We start from the raw sequence: 16,656 nt of genomic DNA, 5'->3' as shown, positions 1-16,656 counted from the left end.
TGCAATATTACACATTAATTTTTTTTTGTTTTAGGCATAGGGAGATCAAGTGATTTGCCCAGAATCACAGGATGTTTGAGCCTCCCGCCAAGACTCAAACCTGGTACCCCAGCTTCAAAGTTGGCCGTTCTAGCCATTAAGCCACACCCTCTACCCGTTGGTGGCCTGGAAGTGCGAGGGATCTCCAGGCCATTGCCACCTGATTTTTAAATAGGGGAAATGCAAGGTCGAAGAACCTGTGTGTTTGTCTCTCTTTCTACAGGAGTGCAGTCCCAGCAGGCAGAAGGACTGTGTAAGAGGAAGGACATGTGCTGTCAGATCAGTCACCGTTGCAACTGTTGAGCCACCCCGGTTGCAAAACTGGCCAGTTCCATACCATATGATAAAATCTCGCGTCCTGCAGGCCACAGCGAGGGAAGACCGCGGCAAGCGCCGGAAACATACGTTTATTGTGGTGAGGGGCTAAATAGGTTTGGTGTACCTAATTAAACGTTGGGAATCTAAACCTGGGGTTGCAAGACACACCCCTCAGAGGACCGATTGAGGCCGGGACGGGCCACCTCACTAACGTGTAAGACTATTTAAGTAATCACACAGTGTGGGCGATCTGCCTATCCCATGGTATATCGCATGTGTTGTATTGGTTTTAACCTGTTCATTTTTGGCTATTAGGTATCATCATATGTGTTGGTGCTACCACATTGTGCAATAGTTTAATTTAAGTTTTACGAATTCCCAGGGGTTTGCCCATTATGGCCAAAGCTTTAGCACGCAGTAAATCCTTGAGTACGCCAACATTAGATAACTACTTAGTTAAAGTAGTCACCAAAATCAATAGCGATAGGCGCAAATCCTTAGGCCAGGGTTCAAACTCAACGACTACTAGCCCTCTCTTAAATAACACAGTCACCATATCCTCTCCCCCATCTCATGCTATGGACTGTTCAAATGAGAATAATGATTTGGTAACCTTGGGTGATCAACTCCCTATTGAACAAGAATCACCTGAAGTAAATAGGGATTTAGTAATTGATGTCAATGAGGCTTTAGAAGACTCTCCGGACCTGTTTACCCAGAGAGTGCTAAGATCTCGTAAACGCACTCAATTGAAACAGGGTTGCACACGAAGTACTCACAAAAAGACGGGTTCTGCTTCATCAAATCGGGTTACCAAGGACTTAGCCATTCCAAATAACCCCATGGCCAAGATAGATTCTCATCAATTTGATTCCTTGGTAGGTCTTTTAGAGTCCAAAATCTTGAAAATTGTTGAACCCTTAGTAACCAAGATTGACGAACTATCTGCTGAGATTGAAGGCTTACGTAATCTTCTGGCACGTAACAATAATTCCTCTGGGAATATGTGCAGAGTAGCTGAGGGTCTATCTGTATCTGCCGATACCTCTAAGTCCCCAAAGGTTACCCCAAACTGTGCAGATCCACTGGCTGTTGAACCCACGACAAATGTGAACAACATTTTACCTCCCGAAAGTCGTTCAAGTAGTAATAATGTAATGGCAAGCACACATTCAGGAGGAGCAAAACCAGATTTACCCCCTGATTGCGCCCCATTTGTTGTAGTGTTAACAAACGTACCCCCCTTGAAGGATGTTGCCCAGAAAATTAACCCAGAAACCCACGAATCCCTTAAAAATAAATCAGTCTCGTGGTTAAATAAGCACTATGGTTTTCCAGTACATTTAGCCCACCTGATAATAACAACGAGAAGAGTTTCCTGGGTAGGGCGCTCTCGTAAGACCATAAAGGGGGACTGTGTTGTAATAAATTTTAGAAATCCCTTCATAGTGAATAACATCTTATCAAAAGCTACTTTGCTCCCTCACATTGATGAGGGTATTACCCTTCGCTCACTGGGTTATTTCTACAAACAACAGACAAATTTACCCCATAGTGCTCCGTTGGAGGGCAGAGTACGTTATCCTGAAGGTCAGTTTCCTCAAGGTCTTGTTATTTCCAATCGTTTTCAGGCTTTGAGTAACTTAGATTCTAATGACTGACTGCACCATGTTGGGGCTACTTCTAGACTTACTAGGGAAAGTTTATTCTCTACAGGGGAAGAGGACATGGTTTCTAGTGGAACTGTGCCAGGCACAAGCATAGAGGGTACCCAAAATGCTATGATTGCGATGGGGAATGTTATTGATGAAAGAGTGGATGATATTGTCGTTGCCCCTCGGATACCCTCAGGTACAAGTGTCCTTAGTTGGAATATAGCTGGCCTCAACAGCAAAGCACATGATCCCACATGGAGGGACTGTTTATCAGGCCACGAAATTATTGGTTTACAAGAAACTTGGGACACTGAAAATACCTTTTTGCTGGATGGGTTTTCTGCTTTTTGGTCACCTGCGGTGGCCTCTTGTAGGGGGAGGGCTAAAGGCGGACTTCTAACTCTCATCTCATTGACTATTGAGGGTAAATACAGTAAAGTGGAGACAGGCTCGCCTTATTGTCTAGCAGTACAAATTCAATCCAACTCTAATGGGATTTGGCTCATTGTAAATTTTTACAATTCATTTATCAAGAGCACTCCAAATGAACACTTACTCAGTCTATATGATTTTTTGCAAATGTATAATGAATCTTGCAAAAATCCTTATTCGGTTATTGTGCTTGGTGATTTTAATGTTCATTGCTGTTTTAACAATTGTTTTATATGGGACAGTTTAGGTCCTCCTAATCAAGGAAATATACATTTCGATCACACACCACAGGGGATGTTTCTAGATGAGCTCCTTGTTGGGAATTCCCTGGTTCATCCCGTCAATTACATTAATGACATCCCGACCTACAAAGGAAGTGGCTTAGGTTCCACCATTGACTACATTTTTGTCACCTCTAATTTAGCAGATAATGTAAGTCAATACAAGGTAAAATGGTCTGTCTATAGTGATCATAATCCTGTCCAGTTAATTCTGACTGATGATCTTAAGAAAAGAGAATCTGATAATCCTACTGTCAGAACACTGGACATAAGGCCAACTGACCAAACACGTCGCCTGAAATGGTGTCAGCTGGTCCCAAAGGATTTTATTGAAAACTTGTGGGGAACGGTGGGGATGAAATACACTTGTGTCTGCAAGACGGGATCCTTAGTGATGCAGTCCTGACAGCTTATGATAAAATCTGCTGTCAGGTTAATAGTGATCTTAAAAAAGTATGTAAGGTTAAACCCATAATTGGGGAGAAATGGTTTGATCACAGCTGCTCATCTGCCCAACGGAAGCTAATAACAGCTCTGAAAGCGGTCCCACTAGATAGATCAGAAATTGCCAGTTGTAGGAAGGCCTATAAAAGGGCTCAGAATAAGCGCAAAAATGAAATCAGGGATGAGGCATGGAATGAACTCCTGTCCATTGATGTTATCAAAAACAGTGCTAAATTTTGGTTTCTCGTAAACAAGCCTTTTTTTAACGGTAAAAGTAACAATGAGCTTGAATGCGGTATCCAAGAGGACAAATGGTATACCCATTTTAAACAGGTGTATGATGGAGATGGTCCGAGGGTGGGGTCCTCATTTCACCCTGAGAGTTATACCTGGTCTTTCACAGAACTAGAGGTCACAAATGCAATCTTGCAAATGACAAGTAACAAGGCGCCGGGACCTGATGGAGTCCCGGCTGATCTTTTTAAATCAGATATAAAACTCTGGTCCAAAATCTTATTTAATGTTTTCACAAATGCTTGTCAACTGGGCCTTCCATCGACGTGGGCGAAATCTGTCATCATTCCTATTTTTAAAAAGGGGGATAGAGGCGACCCGAGCTGCTACCGTCCAATCTCCCTCATAGATTCTTCTGTGAAAGTATTGGGGAGGGTGGTCCTTGCCCAACTGAATGGTTGGTTAGAGGAATCGGGAAAACTCTCTAAGGTCCAGTATGGATTTAGAAAAGGGATGGGTACCATAGACCAATGTTTAAATCTACAACTATTAATTGGTAAATACACGGTGGCCAAGAAGGGAACCTTGTTGGTTGCCTGCATGGATTTGTCATCGGCCTTTGACCGTGTAAATAGATCAAAACTGTGGCCCCTGCTCCTAGCACTTGGAGTAGACAAAGACATCGTCCACTTCTTAGCGGATCTACATAGAGAGTTAATAGCAACAGTTCGTTACGATCAAAGGGGTAATTGCACAAAAGATATACCCATATCAAATGGGGTTAGGCAGGGGTGCATTTTGGCACCTCTCCTTTTTACACTGTATATTAATGAATTAGACAATACCCTAATCGCCTCATGTAATGATATCCCTCGTGCAGGGAAATGTTTAATTCCTGCTCTTTTATATGCTGACGACGACGCCCTAATTGCTAGAACGGGAGTGGGCCTTCAGCTACTGCTTAATTCATTTGCTGATTTTATGAAGGCTTTGGACTTATCTGTTAACTTTGTTAAATCACATGTCATGGTTATCGGCCCTAAATCCGCTAAATCTAAAACCTTTTTATGTGGGGGTCATCAATTATCCAGGGTATCTTCTTTTCCTTATTTGGGTGTTCTTTTTGATGATCGAGATTCTTGGGTAACCCAAATTACGGCAAAAAAGATTGTGTTTTCAAGAGCAACTGTGGGTGTTCTGGGTTTCGCCAGAAAGCTAGGTGCCAGACCAATGAAGGCCCTTATCCAGGTTTATAAAGCTAAGTGTCTCTCCATAGCTTTGTACGGAGCTGAGATTTGGGGCATTAAAAATGCCAAAAGCATTCAGATTGTTGAGGATAGATTCTTAAAAAACCTCCTCTCAGTCCCGATCTCAACTGCTAACTATAATGTTCATCAGGAACTTGGAATCGGTTTTCTAGAAGACAGTATTGCCCTGGCCCCGATGCTGAAATGGATCAGCATTTGGCTTAACCCGGATTTACACCTGAATCACATAATTTTGAGAGACTGTATGTTGCTAGATCATGGGCTACATATACCCTGGTTGAAATATATTCGGAACCTGGCTATTACGCTTGGTAGACCTGAATTGTTTCATTCTCCTGAGACCCTGGTAAAAGGTGACATTAAATGGTGCAAAGAAACTCATATGTACATATCTACCTCGGTAAGGGAAGAGAAGGAGCTGGTTAAGGGCACCGTTGGGGCCCACCAGCTCTGTAAAACAACATCCTCCATGGAACCTTATCTAGGATTTGTTACAAATGCAAATCACCGTTTCCTTCTAACTAGATTTAGATTGAATCAATTACATCTACTGATTGGAGCAAAGAAAGGTTGGAAAAGGGCGTTGGACCTTGGCCCTTGTTCTTGTGATAATTTTTCCCCCCAGGATATGATACACTTTTTCTTCTTCTGTGAGCACTTTATTGATATTAGGAAACGTTTTTTAATCCCTATATTAAGAAACAAAGGCTTTGTTCAAGTGAGACCTGCTTTCTTATATCTTCAGTTGTTAAACAATGTATGGGAAACTTTTAATATTGCGAATTTTTTAACTGTGGTAATTCGCTCCTTGAAGAAATGAACTGTACCCTTTTAATGTTTTTTAATTTGGACACGTTGCCCTGTTAAATTTATTTGTGTCAATGTATTTTTTAGGTATAGTAATCCACTATAATGAACTTTGTATTTTTAAAATTTATTTATTGTAGTATGCTTTTATGGTTTGCACTTAAACCGAATAAAGACTTTATGACGGACTGACACACCCTTGACAGACTGTAAAGCCTGAGATCAGGCTCCATCCGTCAAAGGTTGCTGCAGCACTGTGTCCCATCTGGCGCATGCTTCTGTTGCATGGTTGGCGGAGCCACATGCAACGCTGTGTAGAGGGTAGTAATGGCATGTTGTGTGCTGCCAGAATAGAATAGTGCATGGTGCACTGCGGAGGCAGGTGGTTCTGCATCCTCGCGGCCCTCACTGCACGTTGTATGTTGCAATAGGTTAAGAATGGACCGGCGGGCACTCTGTATGTGTCCACGACATCCTGGAATGACAAGCCAAAACCATCCAAGTAGAGGTCTCCCATCTCCTCAATGCCCTCCTCGTTCCAGAGGTACCCGTCTGTCGGCCGGAGCATGCTGTGTAGTGACAGCAGGTCCCAGACAGCAATCACCGGTGAGTATGGCAGAAGGGGGGGCCCTCATATGTGTATATATATTTTTGCCAGCAACTGTGGGCCACTGCCATCGGAGATGTTCCTGTCGGGGGCGGATTGTGGGGGTGTGATAGGCATGTATAAATCCCTAGTCCAGTGAGCACTGCCCAGACCAAGGGTAGCTCTGGGCAGGCAGCAGTGCACAGCCATGCCATTGGCCACTTTAGTTGGGCAGCCACGTAATACAGCTCAGAATTAGGGGCCAGAGTCCACCCTCTGAGTGTGGTTGCTGGATTGTGGTTAGTGCTACGTGGCGACGGCCGTCAATCCATATCAATTCAAGGAGCAAGCAGTTAAGCGTCTGGAAGAAGCTCTGCGGCAATACAACTGTCAGGGTAGCAAAAAAGCATAGCAATCTCGGCAACACCAACACCTTGGAGATGGCCACTCGACCCAGTGGGAAGATAGGCAATGAGCACCAGAAGGGTATGGATCGGAGGATAGAGCCAACCCTCTTATCTAGGTTGCCTGCTCAGAGGTCTCCCTGTGCGTGGTAGATCTGCACCCCCAGGTACTTAAAGGAGTCATAGCACCATTGAAGGTGCAAGTTCATGGTCTCAGTTCTGCGTGGCAAAGGTCGCGGTGCCAGCAGAAATAAACAGGACTTTGTCCAGTTCACTGGCAAGCCTGATGCTTCCCCAAATTCGCCCAACAGGCGCATGGGGTCAGGTAGGACAGCCTCTACGTCATTGAAATAAATCAAGGTGTCATCTGCGTAAAACAAGATGACATGGTGGGCCCCCAGTTTCGGAACACACCATAACTGCGACATGCCCCGCAGTGCCAAGCAAGGGGCTCAATTGCAAGTGCAAAGATTAGTGGTGACAGCGGACAGCCCTGACAGGTCCCTCGTTGTATCCGAAACTGGTCCGATATCACCTGGCTAGTCTTCACCCTAGCAGTTGGGGACGTGTACAGGGTACATACCCAGCTCTTAAACCCAGGTCCGAACCCTATGGCAGTGAGGGTTGAGAAAAGGTAATCCCACCCCAGGGTGTCAAAGGACTTTTCTATATCCAATGACACAGCCACTTGGTTGTAAGCAGTTGGGGAGGTGGGGGGGGGGGGGTGGCGTGCAGAAGGCACAATAGTCTCTGTACATTAACAAACATGCTGCGACCCGGTATAAAACCAGATTGTTCATCATGCAGAAACGCGTGAACGATGGGGAGTAAGCGGTTCGGTAAATTTTACCCAAAATGTTGCAATCTAGGTTCAGCAGCAAGAGGAAGTGGTATGATCTAACATGCAGCGGGTCGCAGCCCGGTTTGGGCAACACTACGATTAGAGCTTACCGCGAGAGTTCGCCACGATCCCTGGCTTCGTTAAACAAGGCCAATAAGTGTGGAGCAGTTTGTGTAGGCAGGGTGGCGTAGTACTCTATCGGTAGGCAATCCGTGCCTGTGGTCTTGCTCTGGACGATCTGATACATGGCAGCCCTGATTTCTTCCAGAAGTGCTTCATCGAGGTCAGCCCGCTGCAAGGGATTAAGTGTAGGAAGTGGAGATGGGCTAAAAACCTAGGTGTAATGTCCAAAGATGGAGAGGCAGGTGCCTCATACAGCATGCAATAGTAATTGCAGAAGGCTGTGTTAATGTGGATTTGGGAAGTGACAAGTGCCCTGTCGAGGTCACGAAGTGCCACAATTGGGATGTGTTGATGTTCCTTGCGAGCAAGCAAAGCCAGTAGTGTGCCGGAGCGATCACCCTGGGCATAATAAAGGGCTGTTCGCTTGCGGTGATCGTGACGACTCAGTGTAGTCCCTGTCTCGCTCGGCTGTGCTCGGAGCTGTTTCAGCCGTGTGGGCAACGCTATCCAGTTGGCCACTTGTATTTCTGTTTGGCAGAGATCGTGTTCAATGGATGCAAGGTCTTCCCTTAAGCGGTGACAGATACCCCAGGAATACACCATACAATGGCCGCGGACCACAACCATATGTGCTTTCCATTCTCGGGGCGCGAGTCGAAGCAGAGCCCCGGTTGTTGTTAAAATAATTAGTAAGACCGAGAAATAGATACTCTTGTGGGGGGGGGGGGGGGGGGGGGGGGGAGCGGGGCGTTGTCAGACCCATATCAGTGTAATAAGCAAAGAACAGTGGTCTGACAGATCTTGTCAAATATTCTGAATGGACAACCTGGTAGCCGATAGAAGTCATGTATAAAAAAAAAAAGGTCTATCCTGGTATGCAAATCATGTACCGCGTAATAAAACAAATATTCACGAACATGTGGATGTCCCCCATGTGTCATGCAATGTGAAAACGCGTGCGCCATTGTTCAAAGTGGTGTGTGATGCGGAAGCTGGCTGCCGCAAGCAGTGGGGTAGAGTGATCAAATTGCAAATTGGGCCCACAGTTGAAATCACCTCCCCAGATCCCAGAGCTGAGTGGGTCATGAAGGAGTGCAGGGGGAGACTATCTTAAAACTCCGCCTGGTTGGAATTGGGAGCATACAGGCCAATAAAGTGAGGGGAGCCCCATCCAGGGTTCCCTCTAAGATGACATACCTCCCATCCACGTCCACTCATTGTGTACCGAGAGCAAAGGGGACCCCGGGAGCTATTCACATAAAAACACCCATTGTATATGCAGACATTGTGATCCAGTAGGTCTGCCCTCTCCCATTAGAGCGTACTTTTTGTAGCTACGACGCTGTAAGGTGGGTCTCTTGTAGCATCGTAATAAGAGTGTGGTGCAGTTTGAGGTACACAAATACGGTAGTGCTTGGATGGAGTGGTCATGCCCAGCACATTCCACGTAAGTATGTGCTACTGTAGCGCAGAATGGTCAGGTATTGATGTAGGCATGGCAGTAAGAGTTGCAAAGACGTGTTGGATAAAAGTATTCCACTACATGTGCGGCTGTGTCCCATCCATGCATGCCCCCCTCTCCAAAGCAGATGTGTAAGTGACAAGAGATCAGGATTACCTCAAATTGTCACGCATAGTCTCGGAGCATAACTTAGACAAATAAACAACATTCAGCCAGTATGGCAACAATCCTCACCAGGCAGTGCCCATGTGTCCCAAAATCGAAAGTAAGTATTTAGAAAAAAAATAGAGAATGCAATCAACAGTCCACATAGGAACGATGGTAGGACGTGGCATAGGAGCACATTAACAGTGTCCATTGGCTATGCCCATGGTCGATAAAAGCAATTGGAGAACCCCATAGCAACACCAGTATAGTGTAGAGGAGTGTCACCAGAGTTCCCCGTGGGGCGGGTGGTTAGGTAGAGGATGCAGTCAACGCCCTGTTGGCTATAGTCAAAGGAGATCATCAGCGGATTTTGGCGTGATCTTGGGGGCCAGGGTGCTGGAGGTTAAGGAAGACTCAAACACAGGCCTCGGAGTAGGAGTCCTCAGATGGTCTTACTCTTAGAATGAACAAAGTAAACCCAAAGGGGATGATGGACGGAGTGTTGAACATTGCAAGCACTCACCCCCAGTCAACTGATCTGGGTTTAATCCAACATCATTCTTTAGCTCACTCCGCCACCCCAGTTCAGACATGGCCATATGCAAATCAGTCTGACCATGTGCCTCATGGGAACAGTCCAGCCCAACTGCCAAGCCATGTCTTCCCTGGACCGGAAACAAGCATCCTGGGACCGGTTTCTGGCTAATCAGCCGTCATCAGCCAGGCTAGCTTGAATCCAGTGGGCAAGTGAGCAAGGGACCCACGTATGGGCATACCCTGCTAACTTAGGGCGAACAAAGCCCTAGAATGGCAAAGGAATTAGTCATATAGTGATACGCTGCCACCTTCACCAGTCGTGCCTGCTCCTTTGCAACTTGTTCTTGATCCGGGTGGATGCGTGACATATTGCGTGGTCGTCTCCACAGTTTAGGTGTCACCCAGATGTCATCCTCTCATTCAGTATCACAGCAGCAAAATGGTTATGGTCTAAATTTCACCTGCACACTGCCTGTCCCAAGTGTCTGAGTTGTGCTCACTTTTTGGGTCAATCGAAAAAACCCAATTTGATCCTCTCATTCAGTGACTGTCGTGCAGACAAGGCCTTTCTCAAGGAGGCAGGCCCAGACATCTTCCGCGGTGGTGAAGATATGGGAGGAGTCACCATCATGACCTTCAGGCTTGCTGGGAATAAAAGCGCATAACGGAATTGCAGGTCGCGCAGTCGTTGTTTGACCTTCACGTAGGAGTCGCACTGACGTTGAACCTTCAAAGTGTAGTCAGGGTAGGCTGCAATTGTTGCGTTCTCAAAGTGTCTTGGGCCCTTGTTGGGGAAGAGCTGGAGGATAAAATCACAGTCCCAGAATATGAGAAATATGGCAATGAGAGGGCAGGATTGTGCCCCAGCACGAGGTTGGCGTCCCGGAACACGGTGTGACCTCTTGACAGAGAACGGAGCAGGCCCCCTATATTTCAATACAGTTTCCATCAGCCATTCCTTTAGAAAGAGCTCAGGACTGGTAAGCTCCGCCTGCTCAGGGAATCCTAGAAATCTGAAAGAAACAAGTTAGTTAGATTCCTTACCTTAGAATATCCCCAGGCGTCAGGCTGGACCCGGAAAGATTTCGTCAGCAGAACCCCGGCGCGTCAGTAGGCGTCGGCTCCGCACCAGTCGTCGTGATCGCCGGGATGACGTCAGAGTACTTAGACACCGCCCTCGCGCGCTGACGTCCGTTCTTTTTTCCGCGCCAGCAAGCGCAGATCCAGGAGACTTTTGGACATTTTGTCTATCCTTTTCGAGTCGACTTCGACTCCTGGTGCCGGTAGGGATGCCCAGGTTCAAGCTGTGTGACGTCTGTCACTGACTGATGTTAGTTACCGAGATCTAGGTCGAGGAGGAAGTCGAGGGGCCGGTCACGGAGCCACAGTCCTCACCGCTCGTCAGGATCCAAGTCCTCGCCACTCAGGTAAGTCGAGGCATGGCAAAAAGAAGTCGAAGAAGCAACATCGCTCTTCTGACTCCCCTCGCGCGACTCGGCCGAGGGTTCGGGTGGCTCCACCAGCGCTGCAGGAGTCGCATCCGGCCCCACACCCTCCGGTCCCTGGGCTTCATGCGACTCCGGGCGAGATTCGAGACTTACTCGTGTCCATGAGGACTCTCTTCCCTCCATCGAGGCCTGCAGGCGCGCCTCCGGGCCCCGCAGGTTCGACTGGGGGTCCTAGCGAGCTGGCGGCTTCGGCCCGGCGCCGTCGTCGACTTAGGTCCCGACGCCGCTGGATCCCGGTCGACACCAGTTGACCTCACGACTCCTCCACTGGTGCCGACCCCCATGGTGTTGCTCCCAGCGCTGTCCTCGGACGACGCCATCCCTGGTTTCAGCCCCGGTCCGGGATCGGAGCGGCGCAGTCTCCGGCGTCGATGGGTGAGCCTTTCGCCTATGACCCGGCTCCGTCATTTCTGCCTGATTACCAGGACACGGATTAAGGGGAGGACTGGGAGGGGTCTGAGGACCCTTTGGCACAGCAGTGCCAGTTAAATCAGGACTGGGCAGATGAGCTGGGGGAGGCCAGTGGTCTAAACACTTCGTCTGACACTGGTTTCATCTCTCCTCCTTCCGTGGCTACGGAGGAGGGTGCTACTTATGCTGTGGTTCTGCGCAAGGCAGCCAAGGCCTTGTGCCTGGAGCTCACTGCAGCAGCCGTGAGGACTAACCTCCTCACTGAGGTGCTTCAACCGCCAGTAAGCTCTTCAGAGCCTCTGCTGCAGTTTAATGAGGCCCCCACCGACGTTCTGATGGGCACTTGGTCCAAGCTCTCCAGAGTCTCTCCTGTGGATCAGAACGTGGCCCGGCGCCACCGCCCAGCTATGGGCGACCCCTCCTTTCTGTCCGTACAGCCCACCCCTGAGAGTCTGGTTATCCAGGCCTCCACGTCCTAAACCGTCTTCCCGTCCGCACCTCGGAACCAGGAATCCAAAAGGATGGAACAGTTTGGCAAGAAACTGTTTTCCTCACTCAATCTTGGGTTGCGGTCCATTAATACCGCATGCTTTTTGGACCGTTACACCCACTCTCTGTGGGATACGGTGGCGGACGTGCTGCCCCAGTGTCCAGAGGAGGCCAGGATATGGCTCGCCCAGGCTCTTGCTGAGGGGCGTGATGCAGCACAGTATTCCATTAGATGTGGACTTGACACCACGGACTCTATGGGCAGAGCGATTGCAACGATGGTGGCGATTGGTCGTTACCCCTGGCTGAGGTCCAAGAACTTCAGTGGATGTCCAGAGCACTCTCATGGACATGCCCTTTGATGGCTGTCACCATTTTGGCGACAAAGCAGAGCTCTTTAAGGACTCCAGGGCTACGGCCAAGTCCTTGGGTCTGTCGGCCCAACGCCAGCAAACTTCCGCTTTTCGGCCCATTCGTGGCCAAGGAAGGGGCATCCCCGCATGTTCGTCCAGCCACAGGCCGCAGAACCAGCCTCAACGCGATCGCGGACGTGGATTTCGCCGTGGCGGAGCAGGGGACAGAGAGCCGGTCAGACCACATCCGCTCCCGCAGCATCTGCCTCAAAGCCTTCCTAGTCCGAGATTTCAGGCTCATTCCATGCCAGTGGGAGGCAGAGTTCGCCATCACCTACTCCCCGTCCTGCCGGCCCACCGGCGTTACCTGCGGTTCACGGTAGGCCATGAGCATTTTCAATTCACCGTGCTCCCCTTTGGCCTCACCAGTGCCCCTCGGTTGTTCACGAAAGTATTGGAGGTGGTCTCAGATCATCTGTACAGATTAGAGGTTCCAGTCTTCCCCTATCTCGACGACTAGTTATTGAAGGCGGGCTCGCCCCGAACAGTCGTCTCACACCTCCAGACTACGGCCGACCTCCTGCATTCGCTCGGGTTCTCCATCAACGTGCCAAAGTCACATTTGAGTCCCTTCCAGAAGCTCCTCTTTATCGGAGCGGGTCTGGACTCAGAGCAGTTTCGGGTCTATCCCCCGAACAGTGGGTTCGTGATATTCAGGCTCTGATCTCGATTTTTCAGTCTTTATCCCGAGTTTCAGTCAGGATAGCCCTATGGCTGCTGGGTCGGATGGCCTCCTGCATCCTGCTGGTACATGACGCCAGGGGGCAGATGCGGGCTCTGCAGTGGGACCTAAAATTCCAGTGGGCTCAACATCAGGGCAACCTGTCTGACCAGGTCCTGATTTCGGAGGGCACTGCAATTGGTCCGTGGCAGATCCCTCTCCCTACCCCAAACGGAGCACGTATTGGTGACAGATGCGTCCCTCCTGGGATGGGGGGGCCACATGGGAGAGGCGGAGCTCAGAGGCCTCTGGTCTCCAGCTGAGTCCCAGCTCTATATCAACCTATTGGAGCTGCGGGCGATCCGGCTTGCACTGAAGGCATTCCTTCACTCTGTCCGGGGAAGTGTAGTGCAGGTGTTCACGGACAACACCACTGCCATGTGGTATTGCAACAAACAAGGCGGGGTGGGTTCGTGGACCCTTTGTCAGGAGGCTGTGCGCCTCTGGACATGGCTGGAACATCAGGGCATTTCCCTGGTGGTTCAACACCTGGCAGGCTCTCTGAACGCCAGGGAAGACGAACTCAGCCATCTGTGCATGATGGCTCACGAGTGGCGTCTGAACTCTGACGTGGCGCAAGGTCTCTTTCGGCAGTGGAGAGCCTTGGTTAGATCTATTCGCCACCGAAGAGAACGCGCAATGTCATCAGTTCTGCGCTTTGGAATTTTCAAGGCGGCACTCGCTCGGAGACGCTTTTCATCGAGAGTGGAGTTGCGGTCTGTTATACACCTTTCCGCCTATACCACTTCTCTCCAGAGTGCTGAAGAAGATCAGGCGCGACCGAGGCCAAGTCATCCTTGTGGCTCAAGATTGGGCACGAAGAAAGTGGTATCCCAAGCTACCCAGTCGTCAATCGATCTCCCGATTCGACTGCCTCTTCAGAAGGACCTTCTGTCACAGCAGCAGGGGACGGTCCTTCACCCAAACCTGTCCAGCCTCCACCTCCATGCGTGGAGATTGAGCAGCGGCAGTTGATGCCATTTGACTTGCCTCCTGAAGTCTGATGTAATTCTGGCAGCCAGGCATCCCTCCACTAAAACGGTATACGCCTGCAGGTGGAACAAATTTGTGGCATGGTGCACTGCAAAGGTTGTGGATCCCCTTTCCGCCCCTCTTTCTGAGGTTCTCCTCTTTCTTCTTTCCCTGGCACAGCAGGACTCTGCTCTGGGCACCATCAAGGGATATCTTTCAACTGTTTCAGCCTTCTTGAGGCTTCCTAATCAGCCTTCTCTTTTCAAGTCCCCTGTTGTCAATAGATTCTTGAAAGGCATTTCCCTTTGTAATGCCTCAGTGGGACTTGAATCTGGTGTTAACTTATTTGATGTGCGCTCCCTTTGAGCCACTTCATAACGGTCCTCTTCGTCTTCTGACTCTCAAGACTGCTTTCCTGGTTGCCATCACCTCTGCCAGAAGAGTGAGTGAGCTCCAGGCTCTTTCTTCTAAACCTCCTTTTCTCTCCGTCCATTAGGACAAGGTTGTTCTGAGAACTCGCCCTTCTTTTCTTCCTAAGGTGGTTACTGCCCTTCACATCGGGCAGTCCATTACCTTACCCACTTTCTTTCCGCCTCCGCATCCCTTGAAAGACGAAGAGAGGCTCCACCGTCTGGACCCAAAACATGCGCTCTTCTTTTATCTGGATCGCACAAAGCAGTTCCGGGTGGACAACCAACTCTTCGTTGGCTACGTGGGCGCTAACAAGGGGCGGGCAGTGCACAAGCGAACCATCTCTTGGTGGGTCGTTTTGTGCATTAAGGTCTGTTATTCCTTGGCTAAGAAGGATCCTCCTGTGGGGCTGAGGGCCCATTCCACTCGGGCCACAGCGGCTACTAATGCCTCGGGACGGGGAGTCCCTCTGCAGGACATTTGTCAGGCAGCTACGTGGGCCTCGCTGCACACGTTTGCCAAGCATTACTGCCTGGACAGCCAAGTCTGGAGAGACGGCTTCTTTGGCCGATCTGTTCTCCAGGACTTCCTGGTGTGAACTTGATTCGCAGACCCACCACCGGGGTTGGTATTGCTGGGGTATCTATTCTAAGGTAAGGAATCTAACTAACGTGTTTCTTTCAGATGCACAAGTTACTTACCATCGGTAACGATATATCTGTAACAAACAGTTAGATTCCTTACCGCCCTATCCATCCTCCCCGTTCTGCAAACCGATATCTAGGGTTAAGGTCATCCCTTTCAGGGCCCTAGTTTCATGGCACCAGTGTCGGTTTCCTGCATGGCTCTGCGTTCCTGGCGCGGAAAGCTATGTACAGAACGGACGTCTGCGCACGAGGGCGGCGTCTAAGTACTCCGACGACATCATCCCAAAGCCGAACGCGGAGCCGCAGACGACACCTACTGACACGCAGGGGTACTGCGGACGAAAAATCTTTCCGGATCCAGCTTGACGCCTGGGGATATTCTAAGGTAAGGAATCTAACTAACCAACGTTTCTTACAGATATATCGTTACCGAAGTAATAACATTGTTGCACCGCGAGCGCCCCTGAGCATCCTCCACTCTACCGTGCAGAGCTATCACTTCCTCCTTCACTGTCACTCATTTGGACTGCAGTTCACGAACCGAAGGGGACAGTCAACCTATTGCCGATTCAGATTCGTCCACCTTCTCGAATAACTTGCAGTGGTCCGCGTGCAGGAGGCCCACGTCAAGCGACACTGCATCAATCTTCGCTTCCAGTGAGGTCTTAGTGTCGAAAATAGCGTGCAACACTTTCTCAAACTGCTCTGAGTGTTTGTGGAGTGTTTCTTCGAGGTGTTGTAGCGCATTCGCAGGCATGACAGCCAATGAGGGTGTCTCCGTGCCCGCCTCTCTAGGCTCAATCTTGTTGGATCTGTTGCGCACATCTGGGTGTGAGACATAGTGGTGGCCCCACACACGACCACAAGATGAAGTGCTCAATCTAGCAGGGCGGATCCACACGTGGATCAGTTTGTGCTGTACGCCAAATGCCGTGCAGGGTTGAAGTGAGGGCCCCACACAGGATCTACAATAGTCCCAGTAGGTGTCTCACCATGATTTACAGGCCTCTCTGAGCTGCCAGGGAGAAGGGGGTGGGAGGGAAGGGGAACCCCCACTGCAACAAGAGGCCCCAGGGGGTAAGGCTCCAAAGCGTCAAGGAGCCACCCAATGCACCCCCAACCCCTAGTGCTCACCAGTCAAGGAGGGTAGGTCCTCCACAGTCAGGGACGCACGGTTGTTGTTACAAGTTCCAACGTCCCCTCAAGGGACAGTCCAGATAAATGGCGCAGCAGGTGCTCAGCAGGAAGTGGGCCAGCCCAGTCCTAGCCACCAGAGGCACAGTCCATGCCGGTAGAGGCTCAGGTGAAAATAGGGCCAGTCTCTGAGCATGAAATGCTGGAGGCGGAGGCCCAATGTAGCATTAATCACCAGGGCCCGCCATAATCTCCCTACAATGGGGGCATCCCAGCCAGGGAGGACTGCAGGGAAAAACCAGAAAGTTTAGGTGGTAGGTCAGTCCCAACGGTTGAGCTGCAGTGCGGCACGGGTCAGTGGACCCTGCCTTG

This window comes from Triturus cristatus, chromosome 9 (assembly GCF_964204655.1).
Source record: "Triturus cristatus chromosome 9, aTriCri1.1, whole genome shotgun sequence".
Classification (NCBI taxonomy): Eukaryota; Metazoa; Chordata; class Amphibia; order Caudata; family Salamandridae; genus Triturus; species Triturus cristatus.
This window is presented reverse-complemented; position numbering follows the sequence as displayed.